The 14,634-nt window shown below is 38.7% G+C and overlaps 1 long non-coding RNA gene across 1 annotated transcript in view; it reads left to right on the forward strand.

The window, feature by feature from the left end:
• LOC138143894 (uncharacterized) overlaps window positions 1–14,634 on the forward strand; it is a 62,314-nt gene that overhangs the window by 19,122 nt on the left and 28,558 nt on the right. The window contains exon 2 of the long non-coding RNA XR_011163819.1: window positions 6,138–6,264. This is a non-coding gene — a long non-coding RNA (uncharacterized lncRNA). The remainder of the gene's footprint in view (window positions 1–6,137; window positions 6,265–14,634) is intronic.

Here is a 14,634-nt window from a genome sequence, read left to right on the forward strand (position 1 = left end):
AACAACAGCTTTTCACAAAGTTCATGCTTCTTTTTCTGGAATGAGTTGATTTCTGGAAAAGAAAGATACTGATTTATTCAACAGCTATGGGAAAGATGATTTGTTGGCCAGCAAGGTTCCCTCTGAATTCTAGGTATGGAGGATGAAAAGAACATGTTTGGTTAGTGTAATACTTGGAGAACCACCTTTAAAATGCTTCGTCCCAATGCAAACTCTGAGATGGGAAACCTACTCCAGAGTGGAATGCATTCTGGGGCTCTTTATTACCTACATTGTGCCAATTTCCAGAGCCATCTTTCTTTCTTTGAACTGGGAAACTCTGAGTTTCCAATGGAACACCATAGAAATGTAAATTTCACAAGGTTGACTAAGCAAATATAAAGTGCCCAGTGGTGCCAAGCCTCAGGGTCACATTAAAGGCTACCCCCAGAGAGTCACAGCATTACCCTGATGCTGTGCTTCTCTTTGCTTTAGGCCATTCTTGTCCTTTGGTGGACTGACTTTTATGGGGGGAGACAAACACAGAAGAACACTGGAGGGTATGTCTGAAAGAGAAAAATGACAAGGGACGGAGAGATTTGAAGGAGGTCACAGAAAGGAGATTTTGAGTTAAAGTATAACAAGTAATGGCTAAAAAATTTGGGGAGGGCGAGGGGGATTTCACTAGTGAAGTTTAGAAACTCTATGCACAGATGCAGGTGGGCAGTTCTTGTAGCTTGTAGTTTTAGATTGTTGTTCAGGGCACTGAGAAGTTAAATGACTTGCCCATTATCACATAATATGTGTTAAAAGCCAGACCTGAACCTAGTTCTTCCTGGTTGTTTGGTGGCCCTCTAGCAATTATTGCATGTAGACTTTCTGTCTAAGAATTCCTACAGGTCAAGATGGGAGAGAGCTCTTCATAATCAGTTTGGGAAAGTTGAGGTAGAATAAGAAATGGATCATCTCTGGGTTTAAAGGAAAATCATAATGAGGGTGTTGTCATTAATCCTAAACTTTCACTAATTGAAGGAAAGGCACTTTCTAAGTTTTATGTGGGTTCTGAAGCTATTAATCTTATTTAGAAGGCTTTAAAACACCTCATTGAAACTGTCACATGTGTCAAACAGTGGATGGAGGACATCGTTTCTTAGCTTTGTATACCATATACAACTAGTTCCCCAGCCAGTGAGGTTGTTTTTTTTGCAGTGGTAACTGCAGTCTGTTTTGATTATTTTAGTCATGGTAACATACCCTTGGAATATTTGATAGTCTGGGGATATTCATTGACATAGACATCAAGTGGGCCGTTCCTCTCTTCCATGAAGGATATGGACTAGGTTATGGATCATTCTTTATCTTTTGGCACTAAAGACAATAGGTAATGCTTACCCCAAAACAATAATAAAACAGGCCTCCATGAAGTTGTCTTGAAAATTGGAAGTTATATGAAGGAGAAAATGGAGGAAATTAGGAAATTTATCAAAAGTGGTATGGTGGGCAGAACATAATATCTGGAGTGGGGAGTCTATATGGGAAAGAGACCTAGTGAGTCAGATGGAATGTCATTCACTACATAACATTAAGAACAATGTCTTACATTTGAGCAACAGGGGACAGGGCCTAGGATCAGCAGATCAGGGGATGAATCTCACTTCTGATGCTTCTGAGCTGCGTCACCTTGGCCAACTCATTTGACCTCTCTAAAGCTCAGTGCCCTCATCTGTAAGTTGAAGGTCAGAATACCTAGAGTAGCCTTCCAGTTCTAAAGCAATGAACCTGAGATCCTAGAACTTTCTTCCTGGGGTTATTATCAGCATCAGATGAGGAGCAGTGTGACAAAGTGGCTTAGGAACTGGATTGAGAATCAGTAAAACCTGAGTTCAAATCCTGCCTCAGATACACATATTTACTTCACTGCTGAGTCCCAGTTGCCAAATTATCTGTAAAATGAGAATGATATTAATAGCATCTGCTTCCAAGGAACTGTCATGGAGATCAAATGAGAGATGTATATAAAGAATGTTGCAAATCATAAAGCAGCACATCGATGTCAGCACTTTTTACACTGCGAAACCATCTTGGATGCATTAGGTTCTTTGATATTTCCAACCACATAATCAGGGTAGGGAGAGACAGTAAACAGGTGGCCTGGCTGAACAGCAGAGTCTATGGAGAAGAGGTGAAGAGAGAAGTTTGGGGCAGATTAGAGAGCCCCAAATGCTACTGTGATGAGGTTGGGTTTGATCTAGCAGGCAATAGAAAACTTGTGCCGATGTTGAAACAGGCAGTGAGGCTGAGGAAGAACAAGAAAGTCTTTTGTTTTTAGTCATGATGAGGAAGAGCCAACAAGCCTACTCAGGGTGGTTGAGATAATGATAATAAATGCTGGAGAGAAGACAGAACTCCACGACTCCATTTGCCTTTGATTTCTCTGATGTCGAGAATGATCTCTGCATTATAAAGGACAAGAAAAATGACCAAGATGAAAGTGATAGCCAAGATAAGTGAGGAGGGACTAAGAGAACACCTTGCTGCTCCTAATGAGTTCAGACCATTCGTTCCATATGAATTATAACCCTTGATCCTAAAAGAACCAGCTGAACGGGGCTGCAGAATTACAGAATACAAGAACGGGGCTGCAGAATTACAGAATACAAGAACGGGGCTGCAGAATTACAGAAAACATTCTGTTTGAATTTTCAAAAATGTCCCAATTTAAAAAAAAAAAGTCTACAAATGATGGATTAGTGAACTTCACTTCACTTCCTCACCAAATTCTAGAATGTATAATTAAGGGGATGTTTTATGAACACTCATAAAAAGGAAGCAATGAGGAGTTTCAGATCACTTGAGCAGCAGCATGGCAGACTAGATATTTTCTCTGATGGCTGTTGACTTCTCAAACCTCCGAAAAACAGAAAGTATGCACCAGAGATTAAGCAACTTCAGCTTTTTCCATGGTCTAGGACACCCAGAATCCAAAAGAAGGCAAACCGCTCCCCCCCCCTCAAAGAAAACCCCAGGAACTGACAGCTCACTTTCCCTGAGCTCACTCAACATTCCACCCTCAAAAACTACACTTCTGGCAATGAGGCTACACTAAAAGATCAAAAGACCCAAAATATAGGCTTATAGTGAGACATACTCCTATAGCCTAGCTCCCCTTTTCCTCTTTTCAGTGCTGTGGAGACCCCAACTCCAGGTTATAGACGTTTGCTCAGGCCCTGACAGAGAGCATGACAACAGATAGTCCTGTAGTACCAGCACAGCAACTTTCTGAACCACCAGTGCTGGGGTAGAGAATTGAGGAACAGAGGGAGGGGGACGAGTCACCAGAATAGAACACTGTTCATGTGGGGGGCTGGCTGTGAAGCACTCCCCCAAACCTAAGGGAAAGAGCACAGCATCCCATTGGGGCTAGTTCTGATTACCCAAAAGACATCAGAGAAGAGCCCTAGACTGTGAACTATGAATTGCCCAATATGGGAAGAGGCTCAGATGCTTCGAGATCCAATCCCCAAGAAAACCACCTCACTATAGGGGACGGAGTCAGAAAGTAAACAGCAGAAGATCAGGAAACAAAGACTGAAATTACCAAAGATACCAGGAAGAAGAAAATTTAAAGACCTTGAATCTAAGCAAATAAATTAATAGGGAAAACATTAACAGCAAAAGAAAATCTGGCCTCTAGATCTAGTAAATTAATTCAGGCATCTGTGAATAAATACTATAAAATAAAAGAAAATTATTTTTGTCCTTTATTCTCAAAGGGGACCAAAAGTACACCATTATGTTGAGGTCAAGGTACAGTGTGTCCAAGGTACAGTGTGATCAAACCATACGAGCTCAGAAAGCTCTACCACAGGTTGGGCACAAATAGTCCAGATGAAGATTTGGAGTGGAGATATCTAAAGATACATATCTTACAGCAATTCTGTTTTGCTCACACAGCATGGTACCTTCTTTGATGTGGGCATGCCATGCTGAGCAGTCCTTTGTCAGTGTCTCCCACGTCTCACAATTGATTCCAGAGTTCTTCAGAGAGACCTTGAAAGTGTCCTTATATCACTTCTGACCTCCATGTAAGCACCTGCCCTGTATAAGTTGTCCATAAAATAGTCTTTCAGGCAAATGCACATTTGGCATTTGAACAATGTGTTCAGCTCATCAGAGTTTCACCCTCTGCAGTAGAGTCTGAATGCTTGGCAGTTTAGCTTGAGAAAGGACCTCGGTGTCTGATACCGCAATGTCAGTTTAATAGTATTTTTCCCAATTACATGTGAAGGTAGTTTTCAACACTGATTTTTGTAAAATTTTGATTTCCACATTTTTCTCTCTCTCCCTTTTCTCACCCCTCACCAACACAGTAAGCAATCTGATATAGGGTAAACATGTACAATCATGCTAACCATATTTACACATTAGTCATGTTGTCTCCCACACTTTCCTCTGGAGCTTCCCAAACACTGAGCTAGTTCTGGTAGTGTGTGCATCACCCTCATTGTCTATGTGTGAACTTATCCACAGCATTCAGAATTTCTCCATTTGCTGTAACCAATAGTTCCATGTATGGACAGTGAGGTGATGTCTGTTGGAGACCCTCTGTTTTCTTAGTGTTAATTGTTAGACCAGAATTAGCACAGGCAGCAGAGAATTGATCCATATTTTGTGGCATCTCAGCCTCAGAGGCTGCATGGAGTGCACAATCATCTGCAAACGAAGTCATGTACCAACTTTCCTTCCACTTTAGTCTTGGTTTGTAGCCTTTTCAAGTTAAATAATTTACCACCATGACCTTGATGCTATTTTTGTCCTCATTGAAGGCATCTGACAATAGTGCTGAAAACAAGCAGAAGGAAAATCTGGACCTAGATCTAGTAAATGAATTCAGGCATCTATGAATAAGTACTAAAAAAGAAAGGAAAATCATCCTACACTTGATGAGACAGAGGACACTATGGAATGTGAAGGGAACATAGAGTTATAGAGTATTCTTTCCTGAGTGATTCAAAAGAGATGTGAGAATGATGAGAGCAGAATTTATGGCCTGCCCAGCAAAAATAATATGTGGAATAGAAAAATGGAATCTGTAATGGCAAGTGACACAAGAGAGACCAAAGAGAAAAATAGATGGGGAATGCAAATATTCACAGAAGTAAAGGACAGCCTAGAAGAGAAGCAAAGAGGGAACAGCATTAAAAGAAGATATGCTCACTATGTAAGCAAAACCTGCTCATCTTGAAGGCAGGATGCACAGGAAAAACCTAAGGGTCATAGGGTCTCCCAGAATATGACAGGGCAAAAAACCTCACCACCATAATACAGGAAATAATAGAAGAGAATTTCCCAGAACTTCTGGACACAGAAAATTAAATTCCAGTTGAAAGAATTCAGAGATGGCCTCCAGAAGACAAACAGACCAAGACTGCCAACTCTAAGACATACAGTAGATAAATTTCACAGTCCCATTTAGAAACAAGTTCTGCAAATGATCAAAAGAAAGACCTCTCAGAAATTTGTATATTGAAAGATTATTCTACACCCAACAGAAGAAGGAGGGTATAGAATAACGTATTCTATAGAGCAATGGAGTTTAGAAAGTAGTCCAGGATGACCCACCCTGCAAATCTGTGCTTAACCATGAATAAAAAAAGATGGACATTCAATAATAAAAAGGTGTTTGAGATAGTTTTAAACAATTACTTATTTTTTAGCTACAGACATATTTTTTATTCTTTGTTTTTGGTTCCAAATTCTCTTACTCCCCTTGTATTCTCCCCTATCCAATATGAAGGCAAGAAAAACAAAACCTATTTCAAATATGTACAGTCATGTAAAACTAATTTCTGCATTAGCCGTCTTCCAAAAAAAAAAAACAAAGAAAAAGGTGACGAAGGAAAATATACTTTATTCTACACTCCGAGTCCATCAGTTCTCCATTTGGAATTGGTCAACATGTTTCATCATGAGTCCTTTGGAAATGTGGTAGGTCATTGTGATGATCAGAATTACTAAGTCTTTCAAAGTTGCTTATCTTTACTATGCTTCTGTTAGCATGTAGATTCTTCTTCTGGTTCTGCTCACTTCACTTTACATCAGGTCATATAGGTCTTTCCATGTTTTTCTGAAACTCTCCCCTTCGTTATTTCTTACAGCACATTGGTATTCCATCACATTCCTATACCAAAACTTGTTGAGGGTGTGAAACATTTTTAGAAAGGAAACCAGAACTGAAGAGATTATTTGCTTCTTGAACATCCGAACAACAGAAATGCAGGAAGGGTGAGTAAACAACACAGCCGATGACAGCAACAGTAACAGAGTGGCAACAGAGACCAATAAAAAATTCTTTTTCTAAACGTATGGGAGACAGGGATAAAGGCTGAAGTCAAGATGATCTGGCATTAGAAAGTAGGGCTGAGATAGTATAGGCTTATACTGTGTGATATGGTTTTGGTGAGAGTACATTCTAAAATAGGAGGGTGGGTAAGAAGGGAGAGGGAAGAAGAGGGTAGAGAGGAATATTTGATGTGCTGGGGTCATATCAAAAACTAGAAATGAGGGGAAGTTGACCCCCTATTGTCTCAGAAAGAGAAGAGCCTACAGACAGGTGAGTAAGGAGGAAGCAGGATTTTTTTTTTGTTTTACTGATATATTTTGTCTTTACATCACAATTATTTACCAATATATTTTTCCCCTCCAAAACCTTCCCTGGTAACAAACAAAAATAGTTCAAATCAACTGATAAAGCTCCTGTATGTGACATTCTGTCCACTGTACCACATTCATTGTCCAATATTGTTCCTCTACGAGGAAGATCCAAGTGTCATTCATCTTCTGTTCTCCAGGGCTAAGATTAGTCCTTATAGATCATAAGATGTCAGCTGCCTAGTAGGTCAATTAAGATTTTTAAAACCCTTTTTAAAAATCAATTCAAGGGTCGGTAAGGGAAGATGAATGCAAAAGAGTGGCATGGTCCTCTCAGAATGGCGTGAACAGCACAAAAGTCCAAAATGAGCTAAGGTGGGTGAAATATATGAAAGACTACCCCCAAATGACCTTTAAAAACATACTGGGGAAAAGAGAAAGGTGATAGATTTAGACTTCAAAAGGACCTCAGCATTCAATTCAATGATAAGTAAGAATGGTCATAGAGAAGCTCTACATAAATCCAAAAAAAGAGTTTGTCAGAAATTATCTGTACTATATTTTGAATTATAGAGCATGTAAGTAAAAATTAAAAGACATTACCCAATGTATTAGTTCAGTGAAAAGGAAACTGATGATACCATGAAGGGGCAAGGTCAGCCCCCCTGAGACGAATAAGATGATACCAACCGAGGCCCCAACTCGATATGACCTCTCCATAACCCCAAGCTGTTTGGGCACGGAGGATCCTGAGGACGCGAGGGCTGCTCCTCTCCTGGGATGCTGGCCACATCCTTGAGAAGAGATATGATAACTGCCCAACTCCGGGAAATAACCATGCAAAGGAAACATTGCTTTTGGGGAGGCCTTGGAGGAATCAGCCTCCATCCCAGGCCTCACACAAGATATGACGCTTGCAAAAACACCTGGCAGGATGCCCTCTTTGTTCTCAGCACTACTTAAACTGTAAGATTCAGACCCCAAATTGGAATCTCACCCATGGAGGAGACGTCCTGCCTGGGACCCTCCCGTGTGGGACCCTGACGGCTGTAGCGGGATTCCCCAGCTTGTGTGGTCAGGTGTTGGTGCTTCCCTGCATCAGTGATGATTGCAAATATGTGTATATATATATGTGTGTGTGTGTGTGTGCGTGTGTTAATCATAATTGCTCTTATCTTGCTATTCCTTTTTTCTTTTATTATTATTAATTAATTTTTAAATTTTTTCTGATTTACATCATTCATTTCCACCAGATTTTGTTACAAATTTTCTCCCCATGTTTCCCCTACCCACCGCCCCAAAATAGCAGTCCCACAGGATATCCCCTGCTCCAACCTGCTCTCTCCCATATTTTCTCCTATACCCCTTTCAACTTTTCCAGTAGGGCATGGTGGATCTCTATGCCCCAGAGCCTGTATATTTTATTTCCCAATTTCATGTAAAATAGTATTAATAATATATATATGTATATTTTAACATTTGATTTTAAAACTTTGAATTCCAGATTCATTCCCTTCCTCCCTTGTCACCCACTGTTACTGGGAAGATAAGCAGTTCAGTATAGGTTGTACATATGTGGCTAATGCAAAACAATAACATAGTAGATATATTGTAAAAGACTGACTATATTTCTCTCCCTCCTATCCCACCTCCCACTTATTCTATTCTCTACTTTGATCCCATTCCTTTTCAAAAGTGGGTGCTTCCAACTTCCCTCCCCCCCGTCTGCCCTCCCTTCCATCATCTCCCCTCTCACCCCCTTCCCCCCCTACTCTCCTGGAGGGTGAGATCCCCTATTTAGTGTGTATTTCATTCCCTCTTCAAGCCAAATTCAATGGGAATAAGGTTGACCCATTCCCTTTTGCCTTCCTATTCTTCGCCTCCATTGTAACCATTTTCCCTTGCTTCTTCTATATGAGATATTTTACCCCATTCTGTCTCTCTCCATATCCTCTCATTATATTCCTCTCTCACCTCTTAATTTAACCTTTTAAGTATCATACCTTCCTGTTAAATTGGTCCTGTGCCCTATATCTTTGAATACCTGTAAAGATATGTATTCATATGCCCATATACCCTCATATATAGACATATATATATATGTATACATATATATTTCTATTCTCTTCAACTATTTTCACACTGAGAAAAGTTTCATAAGTTACAATTATTGTTTTTCCATGTAGGAATGTAAATAGTTCAACTTTGATAAGTTCCTTATGAAAATCCCATTCCAAATAACTATAAAATGCATAAAATATCTGGGGATTAACCTACCAAAGCACACAAAAGACTTGTATAGATTTGTGTACAAAGTATACCTTAAAGAAATAAGAACTACTTCAATAGCTACAGCAGGCCTGCACAACTTATGGCACTTGACATGCCAAAAGATTTCCTCTACCTATGCAGGCCCCCCAAAATTCTTTGGCATGCATCAAGCAGCCTGCACTGCAAGTTGTGTAGAACTGAGCCAGAAAAATATTCAGTGCTCATGGTTAGGCTAAACCAATATAACAAAAATGACAATACTACCAAGACTGATTTATGCTTTTGATGCTTTACTGATCAAATTAACAAAGGTATACTTTATGGAACTTGATAAAATAATAAGAAAATTCATTTAGAAAAAAAAAGATGTGGAATATCAAGGGAAATGATGAAAAGAAGTAGGGATGAAGGAGAAATAGCATGTTAACACGTCACACTGTGTTATAAAGCCGCAGTCATTAAAACCATCTGATACTGGTTAAAAACATAGAGATATAGGTCACTGGAACCGACTAAACATGGAGAATCAGAAACAATATAATTCAATAATCCAGTGTTTGCTGGGACTGGAGTCAGGAAGACCTGAGTTAAAATCTGGCCTTAAACTATGTGACTCTGGGCAAGTTGCTTAACCCTGGGTGCCTCAGTTTCCTCATCTGTAAAATGAGCTGGTGAAGAAAATAGTAAGCCATTTCAGCAAGATAAGTACTACTTGAATGAAAAGATGTGAGAATATACCCCCAAATCACCCATTTTGGGAGGTAGGAGATGCAATGCATTGTATTACAAGTGTAATACATTGTTCGTATTTTCAGGCTTTTTCATTTTATTGATCAGTTGTACTGGTTAATTTTTCCTCTCTAAAAAAATTCTATTTGTTATATGGGATGATTCTCTTGGAAATAAAAAGAGAGAAAGATTCCTGGGATAAGTATAAGGATATAAGAAATAGAAAATATCACTAAAAACTTAGTTTTTTTTTTAAAGGAAGGGCTGATCATTAAGAACAAGCATGACTTTCTTAAGAAGAGGTCCTGCCAGACTCACTTTCTATCTTTCTTTGACAACATTATGGAAGTGATAGATTGGGAAAATGCTTTAGAGGTGGAATCTATCCACATTTGAGTAAAGGATTTGACAAAGTTTCTAATGCGGTTCTTGGAAACCCCAGTCTCCTGCAGGATACAATTCAATCACTATCTTATGCGTGAGGACTTTCCTAAGTCATTCCAATTATACTCTCAATACTTAGCTTCTATTCATTTTGTCTAATTTTATATGTGCATATATATGTACATGGTATCTATCTTGATCCAATGGAAAGCCTGTTTGATGTCAGGGGCTGTTTGATTTCAATACCTAGCACTTTAGTGTCTGGCACATAGAACTTAATAAATTGATTTATTCATTGATTCATGAGATGTAGAAATGTAAGTTACATGATAGTCAATTCAGGATTGGTTGAATGACTGGGCCTAAGGAATAATCATTGGTGACTTCATGTCAGCTTAGAGGGAGATCTTTATTAGAGTTGTATGCCACATTTTCATAAATGACTGTGGGACCAAGGCAATACAGCATGTTTATCAGATTTGCAGATGAGAATTTTACTGATAAGGAGAGAAAATAAGTCAGTTGACTGAGTCAGGAACCAAAATGGCCATAGTGGGTTGTATGTGATGAGAGTATTGTGGCTATATAATGGATAACAATTCTTGTGATGAAGATCTGGGAGAATCCAATGTTCAATAAGCCTGATGTAATAAACTGTTTGGGGGGGAAATAACTATTCAGCAAGAGCTGCTGGAAAAACTGGAAAGTTTTGGCAGAAATTCGGTTTAGACCAATGATATATGACTTAAATATATGAAATGTTATACCATAAAAAATGAGAAGAGAACACGATCAGGAATCTTTCATAGCTATGGCTAAGGAGAGAGTTCTTAACCAAATAAGAGACAAGTTATCCTAAAGGAGGAAAAAGATAATTTTGATTATTTGAAATTGAAAAACTTTTGCAGGAACAAAAGTCAATACAAATAGGTAAGAAGGAAAAGTGTCAACTGAGAAAATATGTCAAAGTTCTTAGGGTCCAATACCTAAGCTATGCACGTAATTAAGACAAACATTGAAGACCAGGAGCTAGCTATTCGGTGGGTCAAAGGCAAGAATAAACAATTCTTAAAAGAACTGACAAGTATAACTATCATCTAAAGATGATTCCTAATCACTTATTATAAGAAATATGTGAATTAAAGCAACACTAAACTTTTACCTCACATCCAGAAAATGGTTAAAGATGGCAAGAAATGGAAGACTATGGAAATACAGGCTCTTTAACATACTGGAGGTTGAGGTATGAATTGGCCTGACTAATCTGGAAAGCAATTTGGAATCATTCTAAGACAGTGACTAAAATGTCTATACCAGGGGTGGGGAACCTGCAGCCTCGAGGTCACATATGGCCCTCTAGGTCCTCAAGTGCAGGCCTTTGACGGAATCCAAACTTCACAGAACAAGATAAAGTTTGGATTCAGTCAGAGGGCCACATGTGGCCTCGAGGCTACAGGTTCTTCACCCCTGGTCCATACCCCCTGACCCAGAAATGCCATTGCTAGATATGTGTCCTGAGGAGGCCAAAGACAGAAAGAAAGGTCACATATATACCAAAATATTTATAGCAACACTTGTTTCATGATAGCAAAGAACTAAAAACAAAGTGGATGCTCCTTGCTTGGAGAATGGCCAAACAAATTGTGGTATCTGGATATGGAGGATTATTGCTGCACTGTGAGAAATGATGAACGTAAAAAATTAATAGAAGCATGGGGAGAAATCTGAAGAAATACATAGGGAACTGAGAAGAGCAGGGAAAAATATAAACTAAGACTGTAACAGTTCAATTGGAAAGAATAACAACAAAAAATCCATGATTGTTGTATGATTACAGTGACTAAGTTTGGACCTGAAGAATTGAGAAAACGAACGTCTTTTCCCTTTTTGTACAGGTAGAAGACCATATTTGTGGAATATTGCATATATGGTTAGATTTGGTCAAAACGTTGACTTGTTTTGTTAAACTGATTTTTTTCTGTTTTAATTTTTTTGTTGTAAGGGAGAACTTAGTGAATAGGGGTATGGAGGAGGATTATGTTCATAAATGAAGGTGATTTAAGAAAAAGAGTATCAATAAAAATAATATTTAAAAAAAGAAAACCATCTAGAGGTTTTAGTGGACTTCAATATGAGTTAACAGTGCTATCAGATAGCCAAACAGCTAATGCAATCTTAGGCTGCATAAGAGAGGCATAGGCAGTCAGTCAGCAAGCATTTATTAAGTGCCTACTGTTTGTAAGGAGGCACTGTACTAAGTACTGGAGATACAAAGAAAGGCAAAGACAGTCTTGTTCTCAAGGAACTTTAAGTTTAATGGTAGAGATAATATGTGAACAACTATGTACAAAAAAGATATATACAGGATCAACTGGAGATAATCTCATAGGGTAGACACTAGTTTTAAGGGTGATCAGGAAAGTCTTCTTGTAGAAAATGGCATTTTAGCTGGGACTTCAAAGAAGCCAGAGAGGCTAGGAAGTGGACACAAGGAGGAAGAGAATTCCAAGCATTTGGGGCAGCCAGTGAATATGCTTGAAGTTGGAATACAGAGAATCTTATTGGAGGAACAGCAACGAAGTCAGAATCAGTAGTCTGGAGTATGTGAGAGAGAAGGGAGAATAAGGGGAGATTGGAAAGGTAAGATGGGGCAGGTTATAAAGGGCTTTGGATGCCAAACAGAGGATTTTATATTTTATCCTGGATCATAATAGAGGTATCTAGAACATTCTGTGTTTTGCCCTAGTCTTATTATCTTTGTAGTATTGTTTTATCACATTTTTTGGAAGGACATTGACCATAGCAGGGGTTCTTAACCTTATTTATTTATTATTTTTAAATAAACAATTAAAATAAAATTTAATAATAAAATAAATTAAAAATGAAATAATAAAATGAAAGTGAAATAAAAATTTAAAAATTCAATGAAAATTCAATAAATTTATTTATTTCACAATAATGGTAAAAATCATGACTAAATTTCAGAGGGTCTACAATCTTGAATGGGAATAAAATCCATTTCTGTTTTTACTAAACTCTAACTGAAATTTTGCATTTCTTTTAATTATTTAAAAACATTGTTTTCACCAGGGGTTCATAGGTTTCACCAGACTTCCTGCTAAAGTGGTCTACGACAAAAAAAAAAGTAAAAAGATGAAGAACCCCTGGTCTAGAAGATGATGACCAAGATAGTGCTCTTTGATGTTGTATGACTGGTTGAAAAATGTCCCATGATGTCCAATGATGACTGGTTGAAGAAACTAAGGGTATTTAGTTTGGAGAAGATAAGACATGAAAGGGACATGACAACTGTCCCCAGGTATTTGGAGGCCAATCATATGGGAAAAGGATTAGTTTTGCTGTGCTTAATTAACTTGGAGCAGTGGGTCAGATTGCAGAAGAGATTGATTGAGTCTCCATGTAAGAAAAGGCTTTCTGATGATTAGTTCTGTCCAAAAGGGGGATGATATGCATGGGGATGCACATGGAGCCAGTTTTCATTCACTAATGGTTTCTGGGCGAATCTTGAATGAGCACTTATTGTAGAGGGGTTCATTTGGTGTTTGAACTAGATTGTTTCTGACATCCCTTTCAACTCTTGAGCTTGTGATTGATAAAAATTATTTTTAAGGAGGATCATTTGATAGTGGTGGTATGAATGACAGATTGGAGAGAAGAGAGGGTGAAAGAAAGGAGTCTGGATGCTATCATAGTAATCCGTGAGATATTAAGGTTCTAGACTAGGATGGTGGTAATGAGAATGAAGATGTTGGAAGAGATGCTTTCCTTGATCCTGCTGCTTCCACCTTCATTACTTCTCTCTGTCTCTCTGTCTTCAGTCTCTGTCTCTGTCTCTCTGTTTCTCTCTCTGTCTCTGTCTCTCTCGCTCTCTCTCTGTCTCTGTCTCTTTCTCATTTAAATAAATAAATAAATCAGAGAGTTTCCATTCACTGACTCCACTTCCATATTGCCCACTCACTCACTCTTCAACTTTCACTAGCTCCACTATTCCATTGAAACTGCTCTTTATAAAACCACTAATAGCATTTTAACCACCAGATCCAAAGATCTTTTTTCAGTCCTTATCCTCTTTGAACTCTGCTGGATTTGATACTGTGGACTACTCTCTCCTTTCTACTTTCTGTTCCCTTGGGTTCTGTGACACAAGACTCTTAGGATTCTCCTCCTACCACTCTGATCGCCCCTTTATATGCTTCACAGGACTTCTCTGCTTCTTCCCACTTCCAAAATTTGAACTCAGGCCTTAGCCCTCTTCTCAAATGAGATAGGATTTGTAAAGCACTTAGCACACAATCGACATTTACTAGGTGCTTACCTCCTCTCTTTCCCCTTTTCGCTTCAGCAGGTCTCTCTTTTTTTTTGAAGAGGGGGAAGGCAGGGCAATGGGGTTAAGTGACTTGTCCAAGGTCACATGGGTAGTAAATGTTAAGTGTCTGAGGCTGAATTTGAACTGAGGTCCTCCTGACTTCAGGGCCAGTGCTCTTTTCACTGTGCCACCTACACACCCCAAGCATTTCTCTTTCTTTCTTTCTTTCTTTCTTTCTTTCTTTCTTTCTTTCTTTCTTTCTTTCTTTCTTTCTTTCTTTCTTTCTTTCTTTC

Source organism: Petaurus breviceps, unplaced genomic scaffold, assembly GCF_028583685.1.
Source record: "Petaurus breviceps papuanus isolate PSGF00001 unplaced genomic scaffold, PetGlider_PUasm1.0 90681, whole genome shotgun sequence".
NCBI lineage: Eukaryota > Metazoa > Chordata > Mammalia > Diprotodontia > Petauridae > Petaurus > Petaurus breviceps.